Here is a 15,823-nt window from a genome sequence, read left to right as displayed (position 1 = left end):
TAATAATAATAATAATAATAATAATAACAACAACAATTCAGTAGCACAAATGATCCATTGGAATTTGTGCAAAAATTATAATATTAAAACAGCAACAAACTGGTGGGAACATCAGCCTGAAAAAGTCACCGAAAATCAGATGGTCAAGATCTTGTGGGATTTCCGTATACAAACGGACAAAATACTGGCGCATAATACACCAGACATCACACTGGTTGATAAAAATAAGGTCACAATCATAGACATCGCAATACCAGGTGATAGCAAGGTCGCTGAGAAGGAACATGAAAAAATCGCAAAATACCAGGACTTAAAAATTGAAATTCAATGACTATGGCACAAACCAGCAGTGGTAATTCCAGTGGTAATTGGCACACTGGGTGCTATTCCAAAAGCACTGGAATTACATTTAAAACAGTTAAAAATTGACAAAATCACCCTCAGTCAAATGCAAAAAGCCGCACTGCTTGGATCTGCACGAATATTACGAAAATACGTTACAACGTCTTAGGCCCCTGGGTGGGGCCCGACTAGTAACCAATGCCAAATCTGGCGAAACAACTGGCCGCTGTGATACAATTGTATAATAATAATAATAATAATAATAATAATAAAACAAAACTAGATACAGTTAAGTTTTAACTAATAGGGGGGAAATGTTATGATATAGGATATAGTTAAATAAAGAAAAGATAATGATAATAAATTACATACATGGAGGATTAGAAAATTTTGGTATTAAATATTATGGATGTTTAGCTAAAACAGGATATGAGGACTTAATGTTAATCGAGGATTTTACAAATAAGTAAATGAAATGCCAGCATGTGGTTATGTATTAAATCTTGGTATATTTAAGGATGAAGGATGTTTAAATAACTATAGTCAAATAAAAGTGGAGGTATGATGATGCTAATATAGTAAATATTTTGAGTTAAGATATTTGAATTAATATGAATTATATTTGATGACGGTGGAAGAGATGCACAAAAGCCTTTTGTAACCAGCTGATACACTTTCTACAATATGTAAAGAAGGAGGAGTTGTATGTTTGTTTTGAAAATAAATAAATAAAAAATTAAAATTGTTCAAGTGGCCGGTCACATTGCCAAACTGTAGTGCATGTCTCAAAAAAGGACTAAACTGGTCTCACAACCCTGCAAATCTGACTGCTATTCAGAGGGTGACAAAATATGAGGTGAGGACTTCTAAGCAATTCTTCAACATGCACTAGCAGAACTCATGTGAAATCTGCCAGGAGAGATGTAACACTTTGAGAGTTAATTACCTGTATTAATAGGAGATTAAACAGTGCTGTCACTATGGGTAGGTGGAAAGTTGCACGGAGCTGTTTTGTGTTATTGTATTTATTTCTTGATTATTATTATTATTTTGCATGGCTGGTCGGGCTTTGTGTAGAACGGGCATTTAAAAACAAAAGATTTTGCTTCATTGTGTCCATCTGGGTTCAATTCCAAATGGTGAAAAAGACACTGGATTCAGTTGCTTGGAAAGAAGGTTGATTGATGGTGGACAGGACCACATGGTTTGAGGTCCTGGCGGGGGGGGGGGGAGGAAGAGGGGGATCACATCCCTTGAAGAAAAAGGGAGGAGATGCTGAGAGAGCCTGAGTTTTATACCCTCTCTTGGGCCCCGCCTTGGAGCTTCCTGTTCCTGTGTAAGAAATGTATTCTGATTAGTAGTCAGACTCCCAGGGGGCGGGGGTATTAGCTAAATTTGTAGGCTGCCTGTCTTTTGAGTCCCAAGCTTAGTTGAGCGGTTGTTGAATGATGATATAATGAAAGGGCTTTGGGATTCCTATTCTGGCTCTGCTTGAAGAAGGTGGATTTTTGTTATGTAGAATAGACTGACTCAGGCCTTAATGGCCTCCTGACAAAGGTGGGGACGGGGCTGAGTTTCTGCCTCCCTTTTAGGAGAAATATTCTGCCCTTTTAATATTTCATAAAATATCTCCTTTCCTAGGAGAGGGGTGGGGGCTAATTTCCTACAATGGTGAAAAAGGTCTGAAGTCAGACTTGGTTCAAAAGTGAGTCTAGCATCTCTCCAGGCATAGCTTTGATCTTTTAGCAGCCAAGTATCTTTTCCTTCCCCAATTCTGCAGCATCCAAGCAGTCACCCGTTCTCTTTGTAGCCTCTCCACTGAGTCAGCCCAACAAGAGGTTGAGTGTTTCAATGATCTGTTTGTGGATCTCCCAGCTGGTCGCTAATTTCCGATTCAAATGTGCCCACCATTTTAATGAGGTACGCTTCCTGTTGAGTCAGACTTTGGGATATAGCAATCAACCGACTGTTCTTAATCCCACTGTGATTCTGCCTTAGAAGTGAAAGGGAGAGGGAGGAGAAGGTGGTGGAGAAAGAGACGTGACAGAATAGTCTTCTTGTGCCATTGTCGGCTTGTAGGCAGAGAGACAGTGAGAGAGAGAGACAGAGACAGAGACACAGAGAGAGAGAGACAGAGAGACAGAGGGAGGCAGAGACAGAGAGAGACAGAGAGAGAGACAGAGAGACAGAGAGATAGAGACAGACAGAGAGAGAGGGACAGACAGTCAGAGAGACAGACAGACAAAGAGAGACAGAGACACAAAGAGAGAGAGACAGAGAGACAGACAGAGACACACAGAGAGAGACAGAGACACAGAGAGAGAGAGACAGAGACAGAGAGAGACAGAGGCACAGAGAGAGAGAGACAGAGACAGAGACAGAGAGACAGAGACACACACAGAGAGACAGAGACAGAGAGAGACAGAGACACAGAGAGAGAGACAGAGACAGAGAGAGAGAGACAGAGAGACAGAAACAGACACAGAGAGGGAGACAGAAAGAGACAGAGAGAGAGACAGAGACAGACAGAGAGACAGAAAGAGAGAGACAGAGACAGAGAGAGACAGAGACAGAAAGAGACAGAGAGAGACAGACAGAGAGAGACAGACAGAGAAAGACGGAGACACACAGAGATGATAGATAGATTATATATATATATATATATATATATATATATATATATATATATATATATATAGAGAGAGAGAGAGAGAGAGAGAGAGAGAGAGAGAGAGAGAGAGAGAGAGAGAGAGAGAGAGAGAGAGAGAGAGAGAGAGAGAGAGAGAGAGAAGGGGATATGGAAGGCCCCATAACTATAAATTATGTTCAGAAACTCTGCTTAAGGAAATTGTTGACTGCAATGACTAAAAACACTTGAAGTTGGCAGATTTCCTCTGCCAAACAATGTGCATCAGCCAAATTTTTCACACCACCCACCTTCGACTGCCCACAGGGAAAGAAAGCAACAGTAGAAAAGGGGAAATGGAGCCCAGACTTCTGGATGGGCCAGAATGGAGGCACATAATGGTGGCAGAAGATATAAGGTGCCTGGCCTACGGCTGCTCCAGTGGGATCTCATCAAGAAGCCGATTCAGAGACCTGAAGGGAAAGTATGAAGGGAAAGAACACTCTACAGTTCAGCCTTCCAACCTTCTGGAGAACTTTTTGATGATGTCCTCAGATGGGGCACAGCTGATGATATCATTAGATTCACTTGTCTGGAATGATAATAGGGTTTCCTGTTTGAGCAGGTATTGGACTAGAAGACCTCCAAAGTCTCTTCCAACCAGGGGTGAAATGCTACTGGTTTGGACCGGATCACCTGAACAAATAGTAAAAAAAATGCTACCAGTTCAGGCGAGCCAGTATTTCCAACGATCAGCTGTGCGACAATCAGCTGCAATGCATGATTTATACTACAACGGTCGGATTTCCTGCTTTCCAGCTAATCTAAATCGTGTGGCACAGCGGATTTCCCACCCCGCTGTTCTACTTACCTTTGCAGACTTGGAAGGCTTCAACATGTTCCTTTTGTAGCACTGCATGGACACGCCTCAGGTGAGCATGCACACGCGAAGCGCAAGCTTGGTAGCAGACTCACCGAACCGGTAGCAGACTTCAGAGGATTTCACCCTCCTTCCAACTCTGTTGTTCTGTTAATTATGGTCAACTGGGGTCTTGTGGGATGGGTTCTGGGAGGCACAACATTCTCACTTTTACCCCCCCTTCTGCTGCCAGCCAAATTTAGCCAATTTAGCACCAATTATCAGTAGCACAAGTTCATTGGCTCCCTGGCCTTCACAGTCCTCGGGTATTTGCAACATTCCTTTCTGGCTGTGACCACGGGAGTGAGTTTTTCCAAGTAGAAACTGTGCAAAAATATTTACCCAAGTTAAGAGTCCAGGCAATTTTCTTGGTTTCAGAAAGAAGAAAGTATAATGCAAATTGTTAAATCCATCTCTGTTATGTGCCTTGTTATTCTTGCCTTTATTAATTTTTTGCAACTATCTCATTAAACCTGGTTGGTCATACTCCCCTTCTCCAGCTCCTTTCTCAGAAAATCGTAAGCGATTAATTTTTGGTGAACGCAGATGTTTTTCCACATGCCTGCATGGACTCGACATCTCTGTTCAGAGCAGGCCTGTTGTTTCAGGATGAGGAGCAGCCCTAGTACTTATTTTTAATTTTATTTATGGAATTTGTATGCCACCAGACTTTAGAAACAGTGGTCTGGTTTGAATATTGTAAAATTGAGCAGAAATGTCTCAGACTATGGCATTTCAATACATCCCTGAGATTATTATTTATTATTTAAAGGACTTCTACCTGTCACCCAGGAAAGCTTCGGGAACATCTTACAGATAATAAACATTGAAATGTACCCTGTATAGAATTCATACTCTCAATTTAATGAGACCTGTCATAAAAAGAAGACATGGATAGGTTAAAAAAGGCGATGTGGTTACCAATTGTTAAGGTCATACAAGTCCTAAGGCAGAAAGTCTTTTTCTTTATTTATACGTTTAATCAAATTTCTAGAACCCTCCATGTCAACAGTCTCTGGCGGTTTACAACAAAAAACAACCAATCAAAACCCTCAATAAGATTTCTCCTTTTTCTTCACTGCTGAAAACAAATTTCTCCTTCAACCCCCCCACCCCCCAAAAAAAATCTGGAACAAAGAAAATCGAAGTATAATTTGTGGATCATATATTTTGTGAACAATTTAAGACAGAGGAAGTTTAGCCATTTTGAAGCGTTCCCTCTGATACGAAAATTAGATATTTTAGGAAATATTCAAAGGAGAGATTCCCTAAAAAGGAGGCAGAAACCCAGCCCGCCCACCTTTGTCAATGGGCCTGAGTCAGTCTATTCTACATAACAAAGATCTACTTCCTTCTGGCAGAGCCATAATAGGAATCCCAAAGCCCTTTCATTATGTCATCACCCAGCAACAGCTCAACCAAGCTTGGGACAAGACAGACAGCCTACAAAGTTAGCTAAGACCCCCGCCCCCTGGGAGTCTGACCACCAATCGGAATACATTTCTTACACAGGAACAGGAAGCTCTAAGGCGGGGGCCAAGAGAGGATATAAAACTTAGGCACTTTCAGCATCTCTTCCCTTTTTCTTCAAGATCTTCAAGGCATGTGATCTCCCCCCCCCCCCTGGCCAGGACCTCAAACCATGTGGTCCTGTCCACCATTAAAACCATCTTTCCAAGCGGCCCCCATATTTCCAGTGTCTTTCTCCCAACTTGGAACTGAACCCAGATGTTTCTTCCAACAGAAGGAATAAAGGATTGTAAGGTTTTTGTCCTTCTCTGTAAACCAGGGAAGAATAATTTGTGCCCTCCATCACCCCCCCCCCCCCAAAACAACTCATTTGCATCCCTCTAAATTTCTTTCAGAGAAAGTGGGGGTTAGGTTGCAAGTTCAAGTCCCACCTTATCCATGAAAGCCATCTGGGTGACTTGTGCCAGTTACTCTCTCTGAGCCCAACCTACCTCACAGGGTTGTTTTTGTGGGGAAAATACGAGGATGAAGGTGTATTGGATATGCTTCCTGCTTTGAGTTATATATATAAATAATAAAGGCGGGATACAAATGAAGAAAAGAAATAAATATTTTCCAATCTATTTTATTACAGATAGCCCTCGACTTACGAAAAAATTGTTCTTAAAAGAGAGACAGTTGTTAAGTGAATTTTACCCTATTTTACCACCTTTCTTTCCAGTTGTTAAATGCAGTTATTAAATTAATAACACGGTTGTTAAGAGAATCTGGCTTCCCCATTGACTTTGCTTGTCAGAAGGTTGCAAAAGGTGATGACCCCACCCAGGACACTGCAAGTGTCATAAATGAGTCAGTTCCCAAATGTCTGAATGTTGATCATGTGACCACAGGGATGCGACATTGATTGTGTGAAAAATGGTCATAAGTCACTTTTTCAATGCTATTGTAACTTCGATTGGTCAGTTATTCACTTCTTAGCAAACCTGGACAAATTGAATTGTCCATCTGGATGGATTAATAGATCAATTTTTCTCTTTCTTTCTTTCTCTCTTTCTTTGTCTTCCTTTCTCTCTCTCTCTCTCTTCGTCTTTTTCTCTTTCTCTTTCTTTCTTTCTTTCTTTCTTTTTTCTCTCTCTCTTTTCTCTCTCTCTCTCTCTTTCTTTCTTTCTATTTCTTTGTCTTGCTTTCTCTCTCTTCCTCTTTGTCTTTTTTTCTTTCTTTCTCTCTCTTTCTTTCTTTCACTCTGTCTTTCTTTCTTTCTTTCTTTCTTTCTCTTTCTTTGTCTTTCTTTCTTTCTTTCTTTCTCTCTCCCTCCCTCTCTTTTTATCAAACCACTATTGTCCTCTTGCATAGACCTGCTGGATCCAAGGGAAGCTTCACCTAGGCTTTTATCCTATTATTCATTATAAAAATCCTAAAGCAGCTGTCAGCAATATAGACACACAATTACAAGACAAAAATAGCCCCTTTGAAAGACAAGAAAAAGCCAAACAAAGATTTTTTAAAAGACATCAGAGTTGTTGGGCCATAAAAGAGAGGGAAAGTTTTTGCAAAGATCATAGCCCGTTCGAAAGCACAACACAGTATAGAATCTGTGGACCACTTCAGGGCGGTGAAATTGTGTTTAAAAAAAAAAAGAAAAGATAGCAACCACTGCTGCAATCATAAAAAGATAACAGAACATAAGCATTGGAACATAATTGAATTGGGTGGCCAATAAATCTAAATAAAACCACCATTATTCATCAGTATCCTTCTGGATTGGATCCCTGGCCTATTTAATTCAGCAATCTGTTCTCCATTCGCTGGCTGGGGAATTCTGGGAGTTGAAGTCCGGACATCTTCAAGTTGCCAAGGTTGAGAAACACTGTCCTAGAGGTCAACAACTGCACAAACTAGTAGCCCTTTAGTCTCCAGCAGATGGCCTTTAGAAGTAGTCATGCTGCCATTAAAAGTAATGGTTGACTCAGCCTTCCATCCTTCTGAGGTGGGTAAAATGAGGACCCAGATTGTTGGGGGCAATAGGCTGACTCTGTAAACCACTTAGAGAAGGCTGTAAAAGCACTATGAAGCGGTACATAAGTCTAAGTGCTAGTGCTAGTGCTAGTGTTAATGGTGTTGGAATCCGAGGACTCCGTGAATTGATCTCACCCTTTTTCAAAACCAGGAAAACTGGTAGTCAGCAACAATCTTTTTTTAACACATAATCCACAGAGATAAAAGTGTGCAGGCCTTAATTTTTTTATCCCTTCTCCAGATGCCCTTGATTGGACTGCCTGCAAAGTTCACAAGTGAAGAAGTAAATGATATGGCGTCTGTTAGGTAAGCTCCCCGTTGGGAGAGCGAGTACATTCAGAGAAGCGTTGTGAGAGTGTTGCGGGAGAACACACAAACCAGCATACAGAGACACTGCAGTTTAAGTAGGCTTTCACTTTCGTGGAAATAGAGGTATCAGAGTCCATCAAACAGTTCAAATCATACACGGATAAGACAGTCAGTCAACAATGTCTTTCAGTTAAGGGATAATCCAAATAACATAGTCCATAATCATACAAACAGTCTGGTACTCAAAGTTTGCTAGCAGTTGCAAAATTTACAATAGCTCACGGCACTTTCTAACAGCCACCTTCCAAAACACTCAGATCAGATCAGCCCAACATCTAACAAACAGAGAGCTAACAGTCATTCTGGCTCCCTCTTATGGCCGATTGAGGAAAACAGCAGCCAATCACACTTTACAGTATGATTTAAAAAAACAGGTATAGCATTGCTATATGATTTATATATTGCCAACCCAACCGTTAGATTATATTCATAACAGCGTCGTTTATGTGCAGCTTATGGATGGCTTACCATTCATGTTAGATCAGAAATCCATATATATATGGATTTCTGATCTAACATGAATATTATATAATAATAAATAAATTTATATAAATTTAACAAGCTTTTTTAAAATGGCTGTAATCACAAATTGCCAAAATGCTGTAATCACAAATTGCCAAATCTTGTGAGAAGTTGATATTTTTACATATCCCTTGGGCTTTGGAGTGAGAATTTGCAAGATGTTAATGGTGAGCTCACTAAAATTACATGAGAATTAGAAAGAATGTGTGATGTGACCACAGCATCGGGGAAACTATATTGCATTTGAAAAGATGGTCAACTCCTGTCAAAGCAGGTTAACATAACTGGAGATCAGTGGTGGGTTCCAGATGCCGTTGCAACCGGTATGCTGCAATGGGGCCCAGCATCCACGTGAATGCACACAGCCTGCGCATGCGTAGTTACCGCCGGCAACGCTTCAGCTGCTCGGCGGAGCATTGCGCAGGCACCGTACACTCCATGTGCATGCGCAAAAGACCTGATTGGCTCACATAGTGGTAAGGAGAGCGGGCGGGTGGGTGGGCCCTCCGGAGCACAGTACCGGAACAGTACCTGGTGCTCCCAGCAGGCACCAGTGTACCCATACTGGGGCATACTGGTTGTATCCCACCACTGCTGGAGATATTCTGTAAAGCTAGCATATGGCAGCAACAATTCATGCCTTCATGACCATATAACTAAAATATCACAATATGGTTTACATAGGACTATTCTTGAAAACCACCTGGAAGCTTCAAATGATCTAGAATACAGTGATCCGTTTACTGGCTGGTACTTGCCACCATGATGTATTTTGTCTTGTCTTGTCTTTCAATTAACCCCTGAATGTAAGTCAGGTACTGGCCATTACTTACAAAGGCCCTGTTGGAAGAAATGTCCATCTAGGTTCAGTTCCAAGTGGGGAAGGAGACACTCGATTCATGGAAGTTGCTTGGAAAGAAGGTTTATTGATGGTGGACAGGACCACATGGTTTGAGGTCCTAGGGGGAAAAGGAGATCACATGCCTTGAAGATCTTGAAGAAAAAAAGGGCAGAGATGCTGAGAGCACCTGAGTTTTATACCCTCTTTTGGGCCCCGCCTTGGAGCTTCCTATTCCTGTGTAAGAAATGTATTCTGATTGGTGGTCAGACTCCCAGGGGGCGGGGGTCTTAGCTAACTTTGTACGCTGCCTTTTGAGTCCCAAGCTTGGTTGGGACTGTTGCTGGGTGATGACATAATGAAAGGTCTTTGGGATTCCTATTATGGCTCTGCCAGAAGGAGGTAGATGTTTGTTATGTAGAATAGACTGGCTCAGGCCTTAATGGTCCATTGACAAAGGTGGGGGGAGGGCTGAGTTTCTGCCTCCCTTTTAGGGGGAATATTCTGTCCTTTGAATATTTCCTAAAATATTTCATTTTTTTCTAGGAGATGGGTAGGTGCTAACTTCCTACAATTGTGAAAAAGGACTGAAGTCAGACTTGGCTTGGCCCCAAAGTATTTTCAGGAACTTTCTCCAGCTGGAATCGGCCTTCCAGATGTGCTAGTAGTCCTTGATTTCCTCAAGAGGCTACAGAGGCTTGTTATGTGCTGCTCTTCTGTTTGAACTGAGGATGGTCCCTACAACTTGGGACTTCCTGACAACTCTTGAAAGCAGAAGTGTACTAGGAGGCCTTACGTTGAAGTTTATGCCTGAGATGGTGACTGTACTACGGTTGTTAGGGGTATTTTTTTGTTCTCTATGCCATTTTAATTGTTTACAGTGGATGGCTTTTTAATGTTTCATAACTGATGACTCTAGATTGCCCCGGGTGATAAAATCTAATACATAAATCAGTAAGATAGCTCAGTCTCCAGAGGGTCTCAAAAACCTGAATGATATCCACCCCCTTCCCCCCACATCTCAGTTAGAAGCCTTCCCTTGTTTTTGTAGCTATGAGTGACTTACACTTTCCATAACACTAAAGAAGGCAGGAAGAATTTAGCGGCTAGATTTGGGATAGATAGGGCTTCAGGATGCTGACCTTTTCTGAGTGTGGGATCCCCCTCCGAAAGTACAGTATGTTTCTATTTCTGATTCTGTATCTGGCTTGGTAACATTTACTTCCTTCCTCTTTTTCTTTCTGGTGAAGTACACAGAGAGGGTAAAAGGAGACCGCGGGGTGTGGGGTGTGGGGGTGTGGGGTGGGAAGAGACAATTGCTTTTAAGAGGTTGAGGAGATGCATGCAAAGTCATTTGAAATGCTTCGTTTAAACTGGGTGCCACGGGCAGCTTTTTCTGGCTGTCTGCAGGCAATTCTGATCAAGCTGGAAACTCAAGCCGGGATTTTTCTGCTTGCCAGGTTCACTTTCTTATTGAGGGAAAAACCCCCACCCCACCCCACCTCTCTCCTGGAAGGATGAAATGTTTTGAGAAATATTTAAAAGGCAGAATATTATCTTTCCCTGGATGAGAAATGGAGAAACATGCTCTTGGAAAGCAGCCCCCATCTTTCTTAATAGCCCCCAGCAGATATTTTGTGCCCATTAAGAAAGACTGGGACAGCCTTCCTACAAAACAAAAGACCTTCAGCTCCAGCATGATGGGGTTAAGACATGACCCTCCAGGCAGAGGTGGGTTGCTAATTTTTTTAATACTGGTTCAGGCACGCTCCCCCGCGCACGTGCAGAAGCGTCTGGGCAGATGGGCAGAGCATCCTTCTGCCGCTACTACTGGTTTGGCAGAGCCGGACAGAACCGGCAGCAATCCACTTCTGCCTCCAGGACATAATAGGATTAACCCACTAGCAGCAGAGCTCACTACATTGCACAATCTCCTAAGGATATTGCATCAGAGTCCAAACTTCAACCAAACCTGGGAGCTACAGAGCCAGCTATGACCAGCAGACAATAGAATACATGTTCTTGCACAGGAACAGGAAGTTCAAGGGCAAAGCCCAAGAAAAGGCATAAATACCCCCTCCCCCTCCACTCTCAACTCTATGTGGTCAGTTACCCAGAACTCATGTGGTTCTGCTTCATCATTAAACCATCTTTCCAATCAGCCTCCATGTTTTCAACCTCTTGAAACCTTCAACCTCAACCAGTTCTGCAGTTCGGCTGTTCAAATCTCACCGGCTCAGGGTTGACTCAGCCTTCCATCCTTCCGAGGTGGGTAAAATGAGGACCCAGATTGTTGTTGGGGGCAATATGCTGACTCTGTAAACCGCTTAGAGAGGGCTGAAAGCCCTATGAAGCGGTATATAAGTCTAACTGCTATTGCTATTGCTCTTTCTCCTGGCTTGGAACTGAACCAGATGGATATGTCTTCCCACATTATAAAAGCTTAAAGGTTCCGAGATGCCTATTATCTCTGAAAGCATTATGTATGGTCCCTGGAGCTTCTTGGGAGTTTATGCACACAGGTAGTCCTTGACGTACCACCAGAACTGGGGCCAGAATTCTTGTCATTGAGTAAGATGATCATTGAGTCATGCCCGATTTTACAACCTTCTTTTGCTGCAGTTATTAAGCGAATCCAGCTGCTCTCGTTGGCTTTGCTTATTGGAACCAGCTGGATTCACAAATGGTCACAAATGGCACCCATGTGATCCTGGGATGCCACAACCTTACTTAAATACATGCCGGTTGCCAAGCGCCCAAATTTTGATCACATATCCGCGGAGAGGCGGCAAACGTCTCAAGTGTGAGGTCACTTTTTTCACTGCCATTGTAACTTCAAATGGATGGTTGTATAAGTTGAGGAGCTCCAGTATCTAAGTTTCCGTTTCGGTCTTCCACTGTTCCTGCATCACTCAGGACTCTGAAATATCAATTGTAGGAGAATTTTCCCAAGGGCACATTTGAAGCATAGACCACAATACATTACCCAGAAGCCCAGAAGGCTTTCTGGTAATAACAGCATTGTGTTGTTTCTCTGTGTCATATAATATATATGGCTATATACATAATTTTGCATTTATTTATTTTGTCATGTTCGTGTAGTGTATATCGGAGGTGGATGCAATGAAATTTCATTTTCATGTACGACAATTAGTGTACATTCAAAGTGTCAATGAAGTTACTCTATTCTATTTATTGAATTTGGACCTAAAGAGGGGTGGGGTCACAGTCCTTCTTTATAGTCTTATGCAAATTAGAGCATATATTTGATTCAGAAGTGGGTTTCACATAATTTTACCACCGATTTTCCACGCACCAAAAATGTGAGTGTGCGCCTTCTGTGCATGCACTTTGCTTGTGCGCGTGGTTTGCACACGTGTGTGCAGTTGAGAAAACATGGATAAATAGGATGGCATACCATCGGGGCGGGTGGGCAGGCCCACACGCAGATGTCCACAACCGGTTCACCCAAACTGGTCCAAACCGGCTGCCACCACTGATCTGATGGGGTACAGCATTTGACTGGATAGATCCCAAGCAAGTATTTGATTGGATGCAGCCAGGGGTGGGCTGCTGACAGTTCTAACCTCTTCTATAGAAGAGGTTCCACAAATCTACAGTGCCGTTTAGAACCGGTTCCAGCTCCCTCCCCCCGCCCGTCCCCACATCATCAAGATGAAGAGCGAGAGGAGGAATTCTGGGAGTTGAAATCCACAAGTCTTAAAGCTATCAAGTTTAAACATCCCTGGGGTTTTTTTCTAAAGGGTTAGGGGTGCTAGGGTCTTGTAACTTGACAGCTTTAAGACTTGCGTGCTTCAAATGCCAGAGTTTCTGAGCCAACATTTTGGTTGCTAAGCAAGAGCTTTGTTAAGTGAGTTTCACCACATTTTACAAGTTGGCCACACCCACCCAGTCACATGGCCAGCAAGCCACTCCCACCAAGTCACATGGCCAGCAAGCCACTCCCACCAAGTCACATGGCTGGCAAGCCACTCCTACAAAGCAGGCCAAACCTACAGAAAAGGTTCTAAACAATTTTGAAACCCACCACTGGATGCAGCTCATCATGTGCCTCGTGAGGTCAGTGAGGCTGTTAGGCTGTCTTTATAAGGCAATGAGGAGGGGTACAAAGACAATGGGGGATGGAAAGATCAAAGTGGCAGTTATTCCTTGGACATAATTTCTTTTGAGGGAATTGCTTTCCATTGCTTTCTCAAAGCTCTGATCGCCTCCCATAATTTTTTCTCAGCTTGTCCTTATTCCTTGGCCTTTTATGGCAGAGCTGACAGGCTGGTTTTCCCCCCGGAAAGTGTTTTTGCAAATGGGGTAGCTGCACAATTTGACACCATAGAGTTGCTGACCCTGTGCATTGTTTTCCTCCGGAAGATGCAATTGAGTTAGGATCTTTAGCCTGACCTTTTTTTCCCCACACCCCAAATTCTCTCATTTCACAGTTTGCAGCAAACCAGGAGAACCGATTAACCTGAAGGACAATCCTATTAACGCAAATTACATTTCCCTGGCTTTGGTCCAGCCCCATTTTCACGATTTCTTTTTCTAATGGCCCTACTTTTAATGTGGGGCAGACCTGGGCACTATTCAAAAGGGTAAGTGAAGCAGCCTCACTTTCTGAAATGTTGCACAGCCCAAGGATTTCTGGCTATGAGGAAGTCATAGAGAGCGGCATCAAAATAGTCTCCAAGGAGTTCATATTAAGGACAGAACCAGAGTGTGTGCGCATGTGTGAGTGTGTCTTGTGGGTGTGGTTGTGGTTGTGAGAGAGTGTGAGACACACAGAGAGACGAAGAAAGAAAAGAAAGAAAAGAAAGAAAGAAAGAAAAGAAAAGAAAGGAAGAGAAAGGAAGAGAAAGGAAGGAAAGAAAAAAGAAAAAGAAAGGAAAGAGAGAAAGAAAGAAAGAAAGAAAGAAAGAAAGAAAAGAAAGAAAAAGGAAGAAAAAGGAAGGAAGGAAAGAAAAAAGAAAAAGAAAGAAAAGAGAGAAAGAAAGAAAGAAAGAAAGAAAGAAAGAAAGAAAGAAAGAAAGAAAGAAAAAAGTCAAGTTTGTGTCTACAACCGCATGATCAAAGCTCTGTCATTGGACTGAATCATATTAGGACCCAACAGTTCATAAGTGAGGCTTGCTTGAATGCCAGGGCATAACTGGTCATTTGTTCACTTAGATTCTTTCCTAAGGCTTGATATTGGTTATCTGTGAGCTAACACACTTTTCTTGTCTGGTTTGCAAAATGTGGCCTGCTTAGTAACCTTATGTTATCAGCTTCCTCCAGATCTAGTAACCATGTCACCCAACGAGTTCTGCAGCTCCATAAAAAGCCCATCAAGAGTCATGGGAATATATATCTCTATATTTTAGAAGTGTGTTTGTCCTTATCAGCTGTATGGGACAGATATAACAGATAAAAACATAACTTTCCTTTAGCTATTGAACTATCGCCACAGGAATAATTTTCTTCATCTTTTCTTCTATTCATACACTATATGGCCAAAAGTATTCGCTCACCCATCCAAATAATCAGAATCAGGTGTTCCAATCACTTCCATGGCCACAGGTGTATAAAATCAAGTACCTAGGCATGCAGACTGTTTTTACAAACATTGGTGAAAGAATGGGTCGCTCTCAGGAGCTCAGTGAACTCCAGCGTGGAACTGTGATAGGATGCCACCTGTGCAACAAATCCAGTCGTGAAATTTCCTCGCTCCTAAATATTCCACAGTCAACTGTCAGCTGTATCATAAGAACGTGGAAGTGTTTGGGAACGACAGCAACTCAGCCACAAAGTGGTAGGCCACGTAAACTCGTCCAACATCAGTGTGGGACCTCACAAATGCACTTCTGGAAGAATGGTCAAAAATTCCCATATACACACTCCTAAACCTTGTGGACAGCCTTCCCAGAAGAGTTGAAGCTGTTATAGCTGCAAAGGGTGGACCGATGTCATATTGAACCCTATGGATTAGGAATGGGATCTCACTTACAGTAAGTTCATATGCAAGTAAAGGCAGGTGAGCAAATACTTTTGGCAATATAGTGTATTGCTGCTCATACTTGTATCCCCCCTCCTCAATTACCCCCTTCCCCGCAGCTGCAGCAGAAATATCAGGGAAAAGAAACAGCATGAGATGTAATTATGTTTAGTCAGGCAAATGATAGCTGGCCAACCAATCTCCCTGTGATGGATGCTGATGGTGAGTTTACAAATTACACACTCACACACACACACACACTTAAACACACACAAAATATCCATCTCCCACTGAGTCATTGTTATTTCCTTACCTGAACAGAATGATCAAGGAGGGGCAAAAACAAAAAAACAAAAAAAACCAATGGCTCAGGAACAACCTCTGACTTCCTGTTGGTTTCCCTCCATTAGGTTTCTTTGTAGGAATCTGGCAAGAAGCATTGAAAATCTTTCTTTCCTTCATTCCTTCTTCCCTCCCCCTTCTTCCCTTTCTCTTCCCCCTTACCTTTCCTCCTCCCTTCCCGTTCTTTCCTCCATTTCCCCCCCCCCCTTTCTCCTTCCCTTTCCCGGCAGGAATGTAAGTGGTTGCTGCTGGGTTGGAGAGGAAGAGAAGGATTGTGAGACTGTCTGGGAAACTATCATGGAACAATGAAAATAAAATCCCAATATTTTGGCAACATTAAAAATATTGGGTTTCTGTCTGGATGGTCTCTTGTGACGAGCCGATGGACAGAGAATG

The sequence above is a fragment of the Thamnophis sirtalis genome, unplaced genomic scaffold, assembly GCF_051295495.1.
Source record: "Thamnophis sirtalis isolate CommonGarterSnake01/CBP01778 unplaced genomic scaffold, rThaSir2_p1.2 scaffold_6, whole genome shotgun sequence".
Classification (NCBI taxonomy): domain Eukaryota; kingdom Metazoa; phylum Chordata; class Lepidosauria; order Squamata; family Natricidae; genus Thamnophis; species Thamnophis sirtalis.
The sequence above is the reverse complement of the archived record's forward strand: the minus strand, read 5'-3'. Positions refer to the sequence as shown.